Consider the following 13722-nt stretch of genomic DNA (forward strand, 5'->3'; position numbering starts at 1 on the left):
ACTCAAATATCTTCTGGTGTAGGTGGCACAGTAGATAGAACGCTGGGCTTGGAATAAGAAAAACTCATCTTCATGAGTTCAAATTCAATCTCAGACACTTACTAGCTGTGTGACCCTAGGCAAATCACTAAACCCTGTTTACCTCAGTTTCCTCATGTGCAGAATGAGCTGTAGAAGGAAATGGCAAAGCACTCCAGTAACTTTGCCAAGAAAACCTCAAACAGAGTTGGATGCAATCCAAATAGAGTTGGATACAATTGAAACAACTGAATGACAAGAATGTATGTTTGTTAACTTGATTACTGCTCTCTGGGTGCTCTTCAGTTTTCAATGTTCTTCCTAAAATATTGTTCCCTAAACTTAATGCAGTGCTCCAGATATGGTCTTACCAGGGTAGCGCTCATGCGGCTATTAACTCCTTAATATTGTACACAAATGCCTCTCTATATGTAGCCCAAGATTATGTTAGTTTTCGTGGATGCCATATCACACTGTTGATTTATATTGAAGCTTGGAGTCCACTGAAAACTCCAGATATTTTTCAGATGAACTACCAACCACCACCACCACCACCACCACCACCAAGTAGCCATGCTCCCTCATTTTATATTTGTAAAGCTGATTTTCTAAATCACGAGTTTAAGATTTTACAGTTATCTCTATGAAATTTTATCTTATTATATTTGGTCCAATTTTCTAGTCGGTCAAAATCTTTTTGAATCCTAACTTTGGCATCTAGTGTGTTTGCTATCTATGGGATTGAATGTAAATATTTAACAACTAGTTCCCTGAAAAAAATGTGTACGCAACACACCTTTAAAGTTTAATTAGCATTCTTAACACTTTCTACATCATTTTCTTAATTCTAGACATTCAATAAAACAATAACTCAAATCTTGATTTTTTTCCATTTGTTGATTTAAATGCTGACTTTGAAAATTTAACAATCAGCTCTCTGGAGCCTGTTAGAGATAGCTCTAGCAGATCCCTGTAGATGCCCATTTCAATTTTGTCTCATCTACCAATTTGGTAAGTATACCATCTATACATTTATCCAAATCATTCATAAAAGTATTAAATAGCACATTCACAAAAATATTAAATAGACCAAGCATATTTTGCTGGGGCACTATAATGGAGACATCCTTTAGAACATTAGTGATTACTCTTTGGATCCAGTGCATATGACCAGTTCCAAATTCAACAAATTCTTCTAACTCACTTTTTTTTTGTCTTTTCCACTTGAGTTAATAGCACCTGAGATTTTGTAAAATAGCATGCTAAAATGTAGGTAGGCTATATAGGGATCATTCTCCGAATTTAGATTCTAATAAACACAGTCAGAAAATGAAGTGAGTCTATCATCACCTGTCCTTGACAAACCATAATGGCCCTTTGAGAACACCACTTTTCTCTTCTGGATTTTCCTTCACTACCCATTTAATCATATATTTTAGTTTGGTTGGAATTGAAGTTAAACTCATTGGTATTTAATTTGTTCTCCCTTCTGTTCCTTTCTTTGAAAATTGGGCCATTTGACCTTTTCCAATCCTCTGGTATCTCTTCCGATCTCCGAAATCTTTCAGAGATCACTGATAGTGGTCGAGTAATTACATCTGTCAGCTTTTTTTCAGTCCCTGAGGATTCAACTAATTTGAGCCTGCTGACCTGAATTCATCAAGGACAGTTAGGTGCTCTCTCACTAGCTCCTTACTTATCTTAGGAATCAACTCCCCATTACCCATGTTAATTCTGGACTTTTCAGTTAAAAATCATTCTCCTTTATAGAGGAAACAGAAGCAAAATAGAAATTAAATAGCTCTTTGTTCTCTCTATCACCAGTTATCATTATCTCATATTTCCTGAGCCAGGGTCTCATTCCTTCTTTGATTCTTCTCCTTACTGCAATATTATCTTAAAAAAAAACCAGCAACAAAAGTACCCTTTTTGTCATTCTCAGCATTCTCCACCAGCTTTGGCTCATTACGAACTTTAGCACTCCTGACACTATTCTCACAAGACTCTGACATACTTTTGTATTTGTCTTCTATTTGTTGCCTATTTCCAACTTCTGCACATACCTTTTAAAAAAAAAATCTAAGTTGGTTAGTTAATTCCCTGTGCATCTACATTATTCTATAACACTCTTTTCTTCTTGGAGGGATTTTTTTTGTTCTAAATTTAAACATAAAAAAATTATTATTTCCAAACATACAACAGAATACAAAAGATGATTTGCATATTAACCATGAGCTTACATTTTCATACACTTGCTTTTTAAAGAAGTATATAAAAATATCATGTGTCATTTTCAAAAGTTTGCTTGTCTGTTTCCTTCTGAACTTCCTTCTGTTCTGTGTATTTTAATAAAATTTCTCTCCCCAACTAAAAAAAAAGACAGGAAAAAAACTCCTTGTTACAGATAACCGTAGTGAAGCAAAACATTTCCAGTATGGCTATATCCCAAAAAATGTATGTCTTTTTCTGCACTTTCTGTCAGGAGGTGTCTAACTTGTTTCATCATGAGTCCTTTGAAGACGTGATTGGCCATTGCATTGATCGGAGTTCTTAAATCTTTCAAAATTGTCTTTTTTTTTTTAAATGTTGCTATTATATAAATTATTCTCCTGCTGCTATGCCCTTTACTCTGAATCAGTTTCTACTTTTCAGGATTCTCTGAAATCACCTCCCTCTTCTTAAGATACAATACTTCATTACATTCACATATTATTTGTTCAGCCATTCCCCAATTGAGGTACACCCTTTTCGATTCTAGGTGTTTGCTTTCGCAATGGTTGGTTTTGATAGAATCAATCAATGAAATCACCTCCCCACCATTTAAAGTGATTATATACTACACTGTAATCCAGGTACTGGGTAAAGATGTGCCTTGATTGTTCACTAGATGTGAGGCTAGCCTCAATACCTCCCTGAGTATGGCAGGAAGTCTATTCCGATTGCCTGAGAGACTTGGTTATGTCCTCTACAATCTACTTAAAACCATCAGCTGGTTGGAATGAGAGAGTAGAATGCCTGGTGGTGGAAATCTGAACTCCTGAAAGGAATTAATTGGCAGGAAGGAGCAGAGGCCTGGCCCATGGTGGACTCTGTGGTCTCAACCTTGGTTTCAGTCTGTTCCTTTCCCCATCGTCAGAGCTGTTGCATGAATTTCAAAGGGATAGAATATTTGGACTCAGAGTCCTAGTAGTGTCCTCAGGATGGTTGATGGCAATATCTGCATTGAGAGCCAAGGACAGACTGGATTCAATGAGAATAGCAGATTCAAGACTCTAAAACAGCACTTCTTAAACTGTGGGCTGTGACCCCATATGAGGTCGTGAAAAATTTGGCAACAGTAAAAGGTTTCTGAATGCGCAATGACCAAAAATTAATTAAAAATTAAACATATAATGAATCTGAGGTGTTTCTGGCAGCACTTACCCATCCGGCAACTTTGCTGCAGCCTTGGTTCTGAACACATAGCATGTGCACTTTGCCCTACACGTGCCATCACACTCCACAGCACCCACAAATGCTGGCAAAACAGGAAAAGGGGTTGAGAGTGGAAAAATTTAAGAAGTGTTGCTCTAAAGGAAGTCTGGTAGAAAAGGAGTATCTTGGGAATTCCCACCAAAGGGTTCAGGGATCTGAGTTTGCCATCACCATATATGTTTTCTAAACATAAGCCCACTTTCCCCTGGACCCTGTATGTACTGGTGAGAGAATGGGCCACAGAATTTTGTGGGGGAATGTTTTATACCAATTGTTCTTACTAAACTTATCCTTCCTTGGAATCCTTTATCATACTATTCCTAGGGTTCCTCTTCTCCATCCCAAACTCTAAGATGGAATGGTCACTTCTCTCCCCCACTCAAGGTTTTTTAATCATTTCTGTATTTAATCATTTCATCTCCTCCTTGTTGGTAAGAATGAGATGCAGTTTGTTGGTTCTTCTGCCTTTTGAAGGATGAGGTTACTGTTAAGGAAAGGAGCTATATTAGCTGCTTTGTTTTTGTCAGAAGGAGACAGAGACAGACAAACAGACACAGAGAGACAGAGTCAGAGACATCTCCTTTATAACCTTGCTATCCACCTTCCTGTCCTGGAAATCCTCCCACCCTGGGGCCCTGCTCTTTTGATTAGTGACTGCCCTCTCTAGGACCCTTATTCATGCATCATCTCATTCCTGACTCTCAGGTGGTCTCCATAGCTGTACCAGCTGTCTTGTTCTTGGGTACCCTTCTTCTCTCTCTGTTTTCAGCTTAAAACTCTCTTGATCAGATTATCAAATCTCCAGGCAACTATATTTTTGTTTATTCTTGTTAGATGCTAATCTGTCTAAAAGTTCATCATTTCCCACTCACCACACTTTTTCTTCTTTTTAAAAAAATTATTTTTAAATTTTTAAAAATTTTAAATTACTTAAATTAAAAAAAAGGATAGCTAACTAAATTCTACGATCAGAATATGATCACCTTAACCAGTTGGTCATTTTTAAAATCTGTCTTTGTCTGGTGAAACTCTTAACTTCAGTCATCTGCTGAAATGAGAATACTACCTGAGCCCCTAAGGTCTGCAGTTTCTTACCCAGGACATCATAACATCTAGCATTGCTTTCCAAGTTTCTTCTAAAGTGGCCATTTACCTCTACATGAATCATAATACCATAAAATGAGGAGGTTGGACTTGATGACCTTTAAGGACCCTTCCAGCTCTAAATCTATGATCTTACTATCCTATGATCACAAATGGCTAATGGAAGTCAGATTGGCTGAGTCTAGTGGATATTTATGATAGCAGGAAGGAACAATAAAGGCAGGCATCAGAAAAGAAGGAATGCTGAAGTAAAATTTTACTTTCTTTCCCTGTCTAGACTTCTGTTTTAGATGGAGAAATTTTACAAATACTTTATACATTTGAAATTATAATCAGGCATGTAATTACTCAGTTCACAGCTGGGTCAGAATGCTGACCCACTTACCATTAAAAGACAGTTTTAAAAAATGACGTAGGACTTTAGATAGACTTAAAAGGACAAAAACCTTACATGTACATTCTGTTCCCCATATAGTATCTCCATTCAATTCAGCAAACATTTATTAATGTGAATTAATTTATTATAATAATTAAGTAATGTAAATTAATTTGGGAAACAAAGACAAAAACAAACAAGTCCCCTTGAAGAGTTTACATTATACTGGGGGATAGATAGAATATGTGTGCAAGTGATTATGAGGGGAGAGTTGGGGAAGCAGTAATGTCTTTCTGGGGTTGGAGTAGGAACAGAGTGAGTATCTCAGAGGAGGTCCCACACAGGTTGGGCCTTGAAGCAAGACAAGGATTATGAGAGGCAGAAAGAAATAAGGAGGGAGTACATTCCAGGCATGGGTCATTAGCCATGTGTACAGATCTTGGGAGACGGGAGCTGGAGTAGTTTGGCTTGGTTGTGGAACTCATTAAGAGCAGTAGTGTGCAACAAAGCTGCAAAGGTAGGTGGGGGGCTTTGAATGGCAGGGTGCATTGATATTTTATCCTATAAGCCATGGGAGGACACTGATGGTTATTGAGCATAACTGACATTGGCAGATCTGTGTCTTAGGATGATTATCTTTGCAGCTGTGTGGAAGATGGTTAGAAGAGGGGAGGGTTTGGAGACAGGGAGACCAATTAGGAGATTATTAGTCATCCAGGTGAGAGGTAAGGAGGGCCTACACTAGAGACTGTGAGCAGAGAAGAGGGGATGGATAGAGCAAGAAAGCTTATTGAGGTAGAATTGCAGATATCCAGTAAGTGATTGGGGTGAGAAAGAAGAGATATTAGAAGATATCAAGGTTATGAAGTTGCATTACTGGGAGATATGTTGCCTTTAAGAAATTTGGAGAAGGAAGGGGCAGCTCGGTGGCACAGCATAGAGTACCCTCCCTGAAGTCAGAAGAACTTGAGTTCAAATGTGACCTCAGACACTTAACACTTACGGGCTCTGTGACCCTGGGCAAATCACTCCAATTGCCTTGTTAAAAAAAAAAAAAGTTTCAAAGAGGAACAAATTTATCAGGAAGATACTGAGGAGATATAAAACTCCTGCCAAGGATAGGGTGAAGGGAGAAGGTCGAAGCTATAGCCTTCTGTTTTGCCTAGGCCCAGCCTTGCCTTAAGCAAAGTCTTTTTCCTAGCTCAACCCAGAGGATTTTGGTTAGGAATGAGGAGTGATACTGAGTCATTTGTACCACTTCCTGTAAGACCTGGTTGTTTTTTTTTTAATTCAAATACTGGTTAGGACAGCCTAGCCCTACCTACCACACCTAATTTAGAGTAGCTGATAATATGTTTTGAGATAATGTAGACAAACAATGCCAAATGTCCTAGTGCCACTTATTTGCATTGGGTAAAATAAACATTTCAATTCAACAAACATTTTTTAAGCACCTACTATTTCTGTAAACAGCATAAAATGGCAACCTGATGTAGTGGATGAAGGTTTAGTCTTGGACCTTGGAAGTCTTGGGCTCAAATCCTAGGTCTGATATTTGTTGTCATTGGCTACCTGGCCAAGTCATTTAAGCTCTGTATACCTCAGGACTTCTCTACGGATCTCCTTTGGTGGAGAAGTTTCTCAGGAAATCACAAATCAGAGCACTGTTCTAAAGAATAGGAGAAGATATATAAAGTTTAGAAAAGGTACCACTCTGGGACTTTGTGGAGTTTACCATTTAGTAGGAATATTTGGTACACATACAGATGATTATAATATAAAATAACATATGATAAGTTCATAAGAAAAGGGTTATGATCTGAGCCACTCTAACATTGTTTTTTCCACAGATTATGAAATAACTCCTTTTTCTCCTTTTTGCATCGAGGGGCAGTAGATAGAGGGCCCGCCCTGGAGTCAGAAGAACTTGAGTTCAAATTTGACCTCAAACACTTACTAGCTGGGTGACCTGGGCAAGTAACTTCACTCTGTTTGCCTCAGTTTCCTCATCTGTAAAATGAGCTGGGGAAAGAAATGGCAAACCACTCCAGTATCTTTGTCAAGAAAACCCCAAATGGAGGAGAGTCGGACATGAATGAAACTACTCAGCAACTATAGATCTATTTTGACACGTAAGTAACTAAAAGGATTATGAATCAACTTTGCATTAGCCCATTACTTTTTTCTTTTTGCTAATTGGCATTGTGACCTTAAGGAAAGTCCTCTCATTATTCTTCAGTTTTTACATATATAAAATAGGGATAAAAACACCTGTTCCATCCACTCACAGGGTTATTATAAGGATCAACACAATAATGGATGTGAGACTGCTTTGAAATATATAAAACAATACATGAAAGAGGTGTTATTACTACTGATAGTCTAAGCCTATAATCAAGTGACTGACTTTTCTATGGCTTATATTACTAATTACAAAAGATCCCCTAATTGTAATGAGAGCCACATTTATGGAGCATTATAAAGTTTACAGAATGCTTTACATATGTATATTGTATCATTTGATCCTTGCAATAACCATATTGTTATAAGTTTTATTATCATGCTCATCCTATAGATGAGGAAACTGAGGTCCATGGTCACATAGCTAGTGTCAGAGGTAGAATTCAGTCAGTCATTCATTTAGTCGGTCAATAAACATCTATTTAGCATGTATCAAGTGTCAGGCCCTGTGCAAAATACTGGGGATATAAAAAGAGACAAATCAAGTCTCTCCTATTTCTACTCTATTATACTGCCCTAAATTACAAATTCTATTGCTTATGTAATATGATTTTCAGGAATTAAATCCTATTTTATGGTTAGTTGAATTTGAATAACTGTTTCACAAAAATATCTTATTTACCTTCATTGTATAGTTGTTACAAGAAATTTTTGTGTATTTTCATATCACAAACAAGCCCAGGGCAAAGAGACATGAAGTACACCCTAAGTTGAGGAGGCATAGAGAGACCTGGACCACCATCTGTAGTTTCCTATTTTAACTAATTGTTTTTTCTAATTAGGTGTTAAGCTCTGTTGTTCTACTGGAAGATTGAAAATGCTGTCAATACCCTTTTAATTTGGCATCCTGGGACAAAGCTCTGATAACCCTACCCTAGTTCCTGCACTGCTTCGCTTGTCTCAGTAAGTGCAAGAAACAATTTGTGCTGGTTGAGAAATGAAACATGCTGATTCTTTGATTTCACTCTCTGTGTAACACCAGTGGGAAAGGCAAAAATTAGAAATAAAATTTGTGAATCACTGTACAATGCATTTTGAACCTGCAGTATTCACAGGCTGTAGTAAAGCATTAAGCCATATTCCAGACGTACCATATTCAATCATAATGCTGTAACACAAGGAAAGGCAAATAATAGCCTTTGTGGGTGAGGCAGATTCTGTGGAGCTCTACCTCATAAAAGAACAAAGAGTTTGTCCAGCATCACAGAGCAGGGGTAGTAGGACAAACACACAGTTTTCATGTATTTTGGCATATCCTCTGTCCCCTAGAACAAAGCTTCTCATGTGAAGGAAACTTTAACCTTCTGATCCTTTCGAAAGCACCCACCTCTCCTTTGACTTCGAGCTGAAGCAAGAACTAGTGCATTTTCTAGAGACAGAGCTAAAAATACACTCCATTTCTTTTTCTCCTCCTCCTCCTCCTCCTCCTCCTTCTCTCAGCTTCAGGATTCTAACCCAATTAACAAACTGATTTAAATTAAAATAAAATTGTGATCTGTCTCTCTTTCCTTCATGCCCTCCCATCTGTTGAGTCCCGCTTTAAGTAACACCTTAGTTTTCAGTGTCCAACTTGAGGTGGAAAAATAAAAATTAGGACTAGGGCTGTATTAGTTTTCTAGGAAGTTTATGGAGCTATCGATTATTACTAGATCTTTATCTTGTAAAAATGGAAGCCATATTTCCACAATTTTACAGTCTCTGGGTTAGATTGACAGTGTTTTCTAGATAATAGATGATGCCCTAAAGATAGGACTCTTTTTATAGTGTCCTATTTATATACTTCCACACAGGGATCAAAGTACTGAATTGGATGTTTGAATTTTTTAAAGCTTTGAACAATCACTGAGGACAAATAGGTCAAATAAAAATGAAAATAATGATGCTGTGGGTATTTTACCTGTTTGAATCATCTCTTTAAGCTTGGTATCTCAGAAGGGCTTCACAACCAAAATTGCCATCATGTCCTTGTTTCTAGTTCACTAAGAGAAGCTAAAGAACTATCCTCTAAGTCATATAGTAAATTAAATAGCAAAGCAGAAAACCCAGACCGGGATCAGAAATGTCTAGTTTGGTGGCCTAACTCTAATGTTTTATTGCTTGGCGGGTTTTCCAGATCTCTAAACCTACTGGTTCCCACCTCAAATCTTACTTAAGCAACAGTATTTATTAAAAATAAATTCACTACTTGTCCTCATTTTCTTAGAACAAATCATCCTGTTCTTCTGGTCTTCATAGCTGCCGATTCGGCCTTTGAGTTTCTTTCATCTGATTATTTCATATCCTGGAAACATATTAAAAATGTGCTCTTATTTTAGGAGAATGACTTTCTTTTATTTTACGGGCAGTGTTGGGGTATATACAAACTCTAAAGTTGTTTTTTTATTCTCTTTTAACTGTGGCGTCCAGGTGGTGACCAGATTTATTTTATATCTCTTGAGGAATTTATTGGTGGACTTTGAGATGGACGCTTAATCTGCATAAGAGGAATCATGACATAGTAGATAATTTTGCTTGAACTCAGAGTTAGGAAGACTTTTGAGCAAATCTCAGTTAAGTCACTTAATGGCTGTGTGTTATGTATAAGTCATTTAAATTCTCTGAGATGGTTTTCCTATATGGAAAATATACACATGTATACATATGTGTAAACACATACATATGTGTATATGCATGTATATACATACATGTATACATGTGCATGCATATATACATACACATATATTTATGCCTACTTCAGAGGTTTTTTAATTTGCTTAATCCTGTGATTTCATTACTCTTGAGTAGGAGCTACAGGTGAGTACACTTTTAACAATGTAGATGAGAAACTGTTCTTTTTTTATGATCTTAAAGAATTGCTTACGGCATGGAAAGTTTAAGTGACATGCTCTGGGTCACACAGCCACTATTCTTTACCCTCACCATGACTTGAGTTCCGCCCCCCTACGCCTCAGCACTTTCCCAGGCCCTCCTACCTGCTCTGACTCTACCTGCTCTAACCTCCTACCTCCTCCTTTCCCAATCTTCAGCCCTTAGTGAACCAGCTCAGCTCCACATTGATTTGGTCTATGAAAATGGGAACAGTGATTTTATTTTTAATAAATGACATTGCTTAAATAAGAATGAGGTGGGGGGGAACCAGAAGGTTTGGAGCCCTGGTACCCTGATAGAATCCCTTGTGGTTCCATTTCTTATTGATTTTCTCATCTGCCAGTTGTCAACCCTGGGTTGTTCTCACCATCTGATTCTTCTGTTTCTACTCATGTGCTATTGAATGGAACTAGATAAGTTCCATACAATAAATTCCATAGAAGTGCACTGATTGGGTCCTCTACAAACTTAATTATCTAGGTAACCCTTCAGCTGTTGGACAACTTTGCCATAGAGATATCAGGCTCATGAAATGGCTAAGCAAACCCTATCCCAGAATTCACTGCTTTGGTAATTAAAAAAATTGTTTTTTAAATTGCCATTGAGACTTTTGGAAAGAATCCAAAGCCGCCATTCAGAGGAAGCATGGCTGTGTGTCTAATCCTTTGATGTCCAACCCCTTGATTCCTTTCTTCTAGGATACTGCTATTGCAGGTTGGTGGAAATCAGAACTGATGGGATATTCAGAGACTATTGGCACCTCTTGGGTACTGGTGAGATTTAACCTCCAGGACTATGTTTTTGCCATTCACTGAAGGCAGTTATCTCAAAGACCCCTAATTTGTAATTAAAAGATGGAATGCTCACTACCAGCCTGTAGTACTTCTTGCTCAATTGTGGGTAATAGGGGGAAGAAGAGAAGGGGGCGGGGCAGGAATCTGTCCCTTGGGCCTTCTAGCCAAAAATGCTGGGTGTTGATGTTGTTTACTTTCTGATTATAACCCTTTGCATTCATGTTTGCACATTTGTCCAATAAATGCTAAATTTTGGTGGCTGCCTACACCCTTTTTGTGTATGATTAGTGCAGGTGTAGATAGGGATTTGGAAGAGGTCTTTGCCACTTTAAAAGAGATGGGAAACATGTTTCCAATCCAAGACAGCTGCAAAATTATATCTGAAAACAGAAGTTAAGGGTTTATATTGTTGTTTAGTCGTTTTCAGTCATGTCCTACTCTTTGTGACCCCTTTTGGGGTTTTCTTGGCAAAGATACTGGAGTGGTTTGCCATTTCCTTCTCCAGCTCATTTACAGATGAGGAAACTAAGACAAACAGGGTTAAGTGACTTGCGTAGGGTCATATAGCTGGTGAGTATCTGAGGTGGGATTTGAACTCAGTGCTCTATCCACTGCACCACTCGGCGTCCCAAGATATATACTCCTCACCGTTGAAATTTGTCTCTTGACCCAAGATAATATCTCCCCTCCTCTTGTGCTACTCATTCTGTGTTTTCCTGTTCCTTGACTATGACCACTACCTCCTAAGAAGTCCATCTTCAAGCAAATGAAACCACACTTTCTTCCCTAGAGTGTAATAAGCCATAGGTTCCATAGAACACCCTGCTTTGTAAGCTGGTAATGATTAAAGGCAAATACCACCTTTGCTAGGAAATCAGTCCATTTAATGAAGGCTGAGGCCAATAAGCAAAGCTGGTCTTTAAGAAGTCTCTGCTAGTACTCAATGAGGTCTCATTGCCTAGTGGTGATGGAACAAAGGAAAGCACCAGCCAATGTTATGGGGTTTGACCATTGCATAGCACTGGAGGTAAAGTGAATCAAAGGAAAATGGATGCAAGATAACCTTAAAGGAGTATGTAATCAATCAGTGCAACCATGGTAGAGGCAGCTGTGACATGCTAAATCACCATGACAATGTCATACCTTGATAAAATAAACCATGAGGCTCTCCAAAGTATTTTTCCATTAAGTTGAAGGAGTATCCAGGCATTGGTGAATACCAAAATGGAGGAATATACAATTGTTTGGCTGCCACAACCAGATTCTGCCACTGGTCCCGCCCCCTCTGAGAGCCCCCCTTGATAGTTCAGCAATTGAGTTTCTAAGCCCAGGACCATTCAGTGAAGCCCAGAAGTTCATATGAATAATGACTTACTTTTTACCTGCCACAGATGGTTGCTTTATAAGACATTGGAGTGGCCTGAATCTCAGCCCATTGGGAGGGCTATCCAGGTCCTCAGTCCCACAGGGACTCCCTAGAAACTGGATTGAGTGCAGCAGGGGAAACTTTATAAAGTATTAGTAAATATAAATTTTTATTATATGTGACCATATCTCTTCAATGTGGGGTAAATACTTTTTTTGAGTAGGATTTATATAATTTTACAAAATTCAATCAATAGAAAAAAGAATTAAATGACAGTTACATCAAAATTTTTCCTAAAAATGTTCTGACTACGATTCATATTGTTTTCTAGTATGAAGGGCCAAGGCACCTTTTGATTATTTGGTATCCGAGGAAGAAGCAGTAACAGCGGCCTTTTATAGAAGGAAAACAAATCAGTAATGAAGAAAGACTCCTGCCTTTGATGTCTACTAAATCTCTCTCCTTTGAAGAGTAGATGCTGATTTTTGCATGGAATACTCCAAGGTATCTTATTTAAAGCCTTTCCATTTTAAGTGGGCTATCTGAGTAGGTAAGAAGAGTTCTGTAATTAGAAAATAAATTCAAATTCTCAGTTTCACCTTACTCTCTTTTTCTTTATATATGCATTAAAATAAGAACCAATGGTATGTATAGTAATAAAGCTCATTCATTTCCATAGTCTATTTCTTAAATTAAAAATGTTAATATGGTAAATCTCTTTTTAAAACTCAAGAAAACAAACAACAAGAAAGCTCAGATAGCAGTAATTTTTTTTTGCGTATTCTGCATTCTTTTATGTGAAAGAAATGTGAAAGAAAATAAAATAACTAATGTGTGACATTTATTTTTATTTAAAAAAAGTTTTCTCTAAGCCTTTTTAAAAATATCACCACAGTTTCCTTCTATACCATTCTGGTGTGCTTCACTGAATCAAGAACTCACTTATAAAGGAAAATAACCCTAAACCAACCAACGTAAGTATTATATTCAATTAATCAGAACATATTCTTTTGTACCTCTTCTAGGAACTTACTAGTTGTTCTAGGTGAGGCCTAGCTTAGGCTATTCTGGTTGTTTAAGGACTAGAACAAAATGAGATGTGGACCATCAAATAGTTGACAAAAGAAGGTTTATTTAGTCGCTGCCTGGAGATGATATCAAAAGATGCTTTACATATGAGGAATCTGAGGCCAAGAAACATTAAGCCACTTACCTAGTCAAAAGTTAGAGACAATTATGTGACTCTTGGGGTATAGTTCTAAATTGTTTTTCAGGATGGCTGTACTCAGTTGACAATTGTTATTTTCATTTTTTGTCGTCATTGACAATCAGATAATGAGTATGAGATAGAAGCCCAGAGTCATTTTAATTTGCATTTCTCTTATTATTAGTGATTTGGAGCATTTTTTTCAAAAGTTGTTGACAGCTTGCTTTTCTTTTTCTGAGATCTGTCTATTCAAAGCCTTTGACCATTTGTCCAT

The 13722-nt window shown here is 37.6% G+C and overlaps 1 long non-coding RNA gene across 2 annotated transcripts; it reads left to right on the forward strand.

Moving 5' to 3' along the window:
• Nucleotides 1-6994: 6994 nt before the first annotated feature.
• On the forward strand, nt 6995-12755 carry LOC114037319. 2 transcript variants are annotated; one of them, XR_003568430.1, is made up of 3 exons: nt 6995-7104; nt 7996-8116; nt 12573-12755. It is a non-coding gene; the product is annotated as an uncharacterized LOC114037319 (long non-coding RNA). The 2 variants fall into 2 exon arrangements; XR_003568431.1 differs by lacking the exon at nt 12573-12755 and adding an exon at nt 10780-10859.
• Nucleotides 12756-13722: the final 967 nt, after the last annotated feature.

Source organism: Vombatus ursinus, unplaced genomic scaffold, assembly GCF_900497805.2.
Source record: "Vombatus ursinus unplaced genomic scaffold, bare-nosed wombat genome assembly UNPS02010320.1, whole genome shotgun sequence".
Classification (NCBI taxonomy): Eukaryota; Metazoa; Chordata; class Mammalia; order Diprotodontia; family Vombatidae; genus Vombatus; species Vombatus ursinus.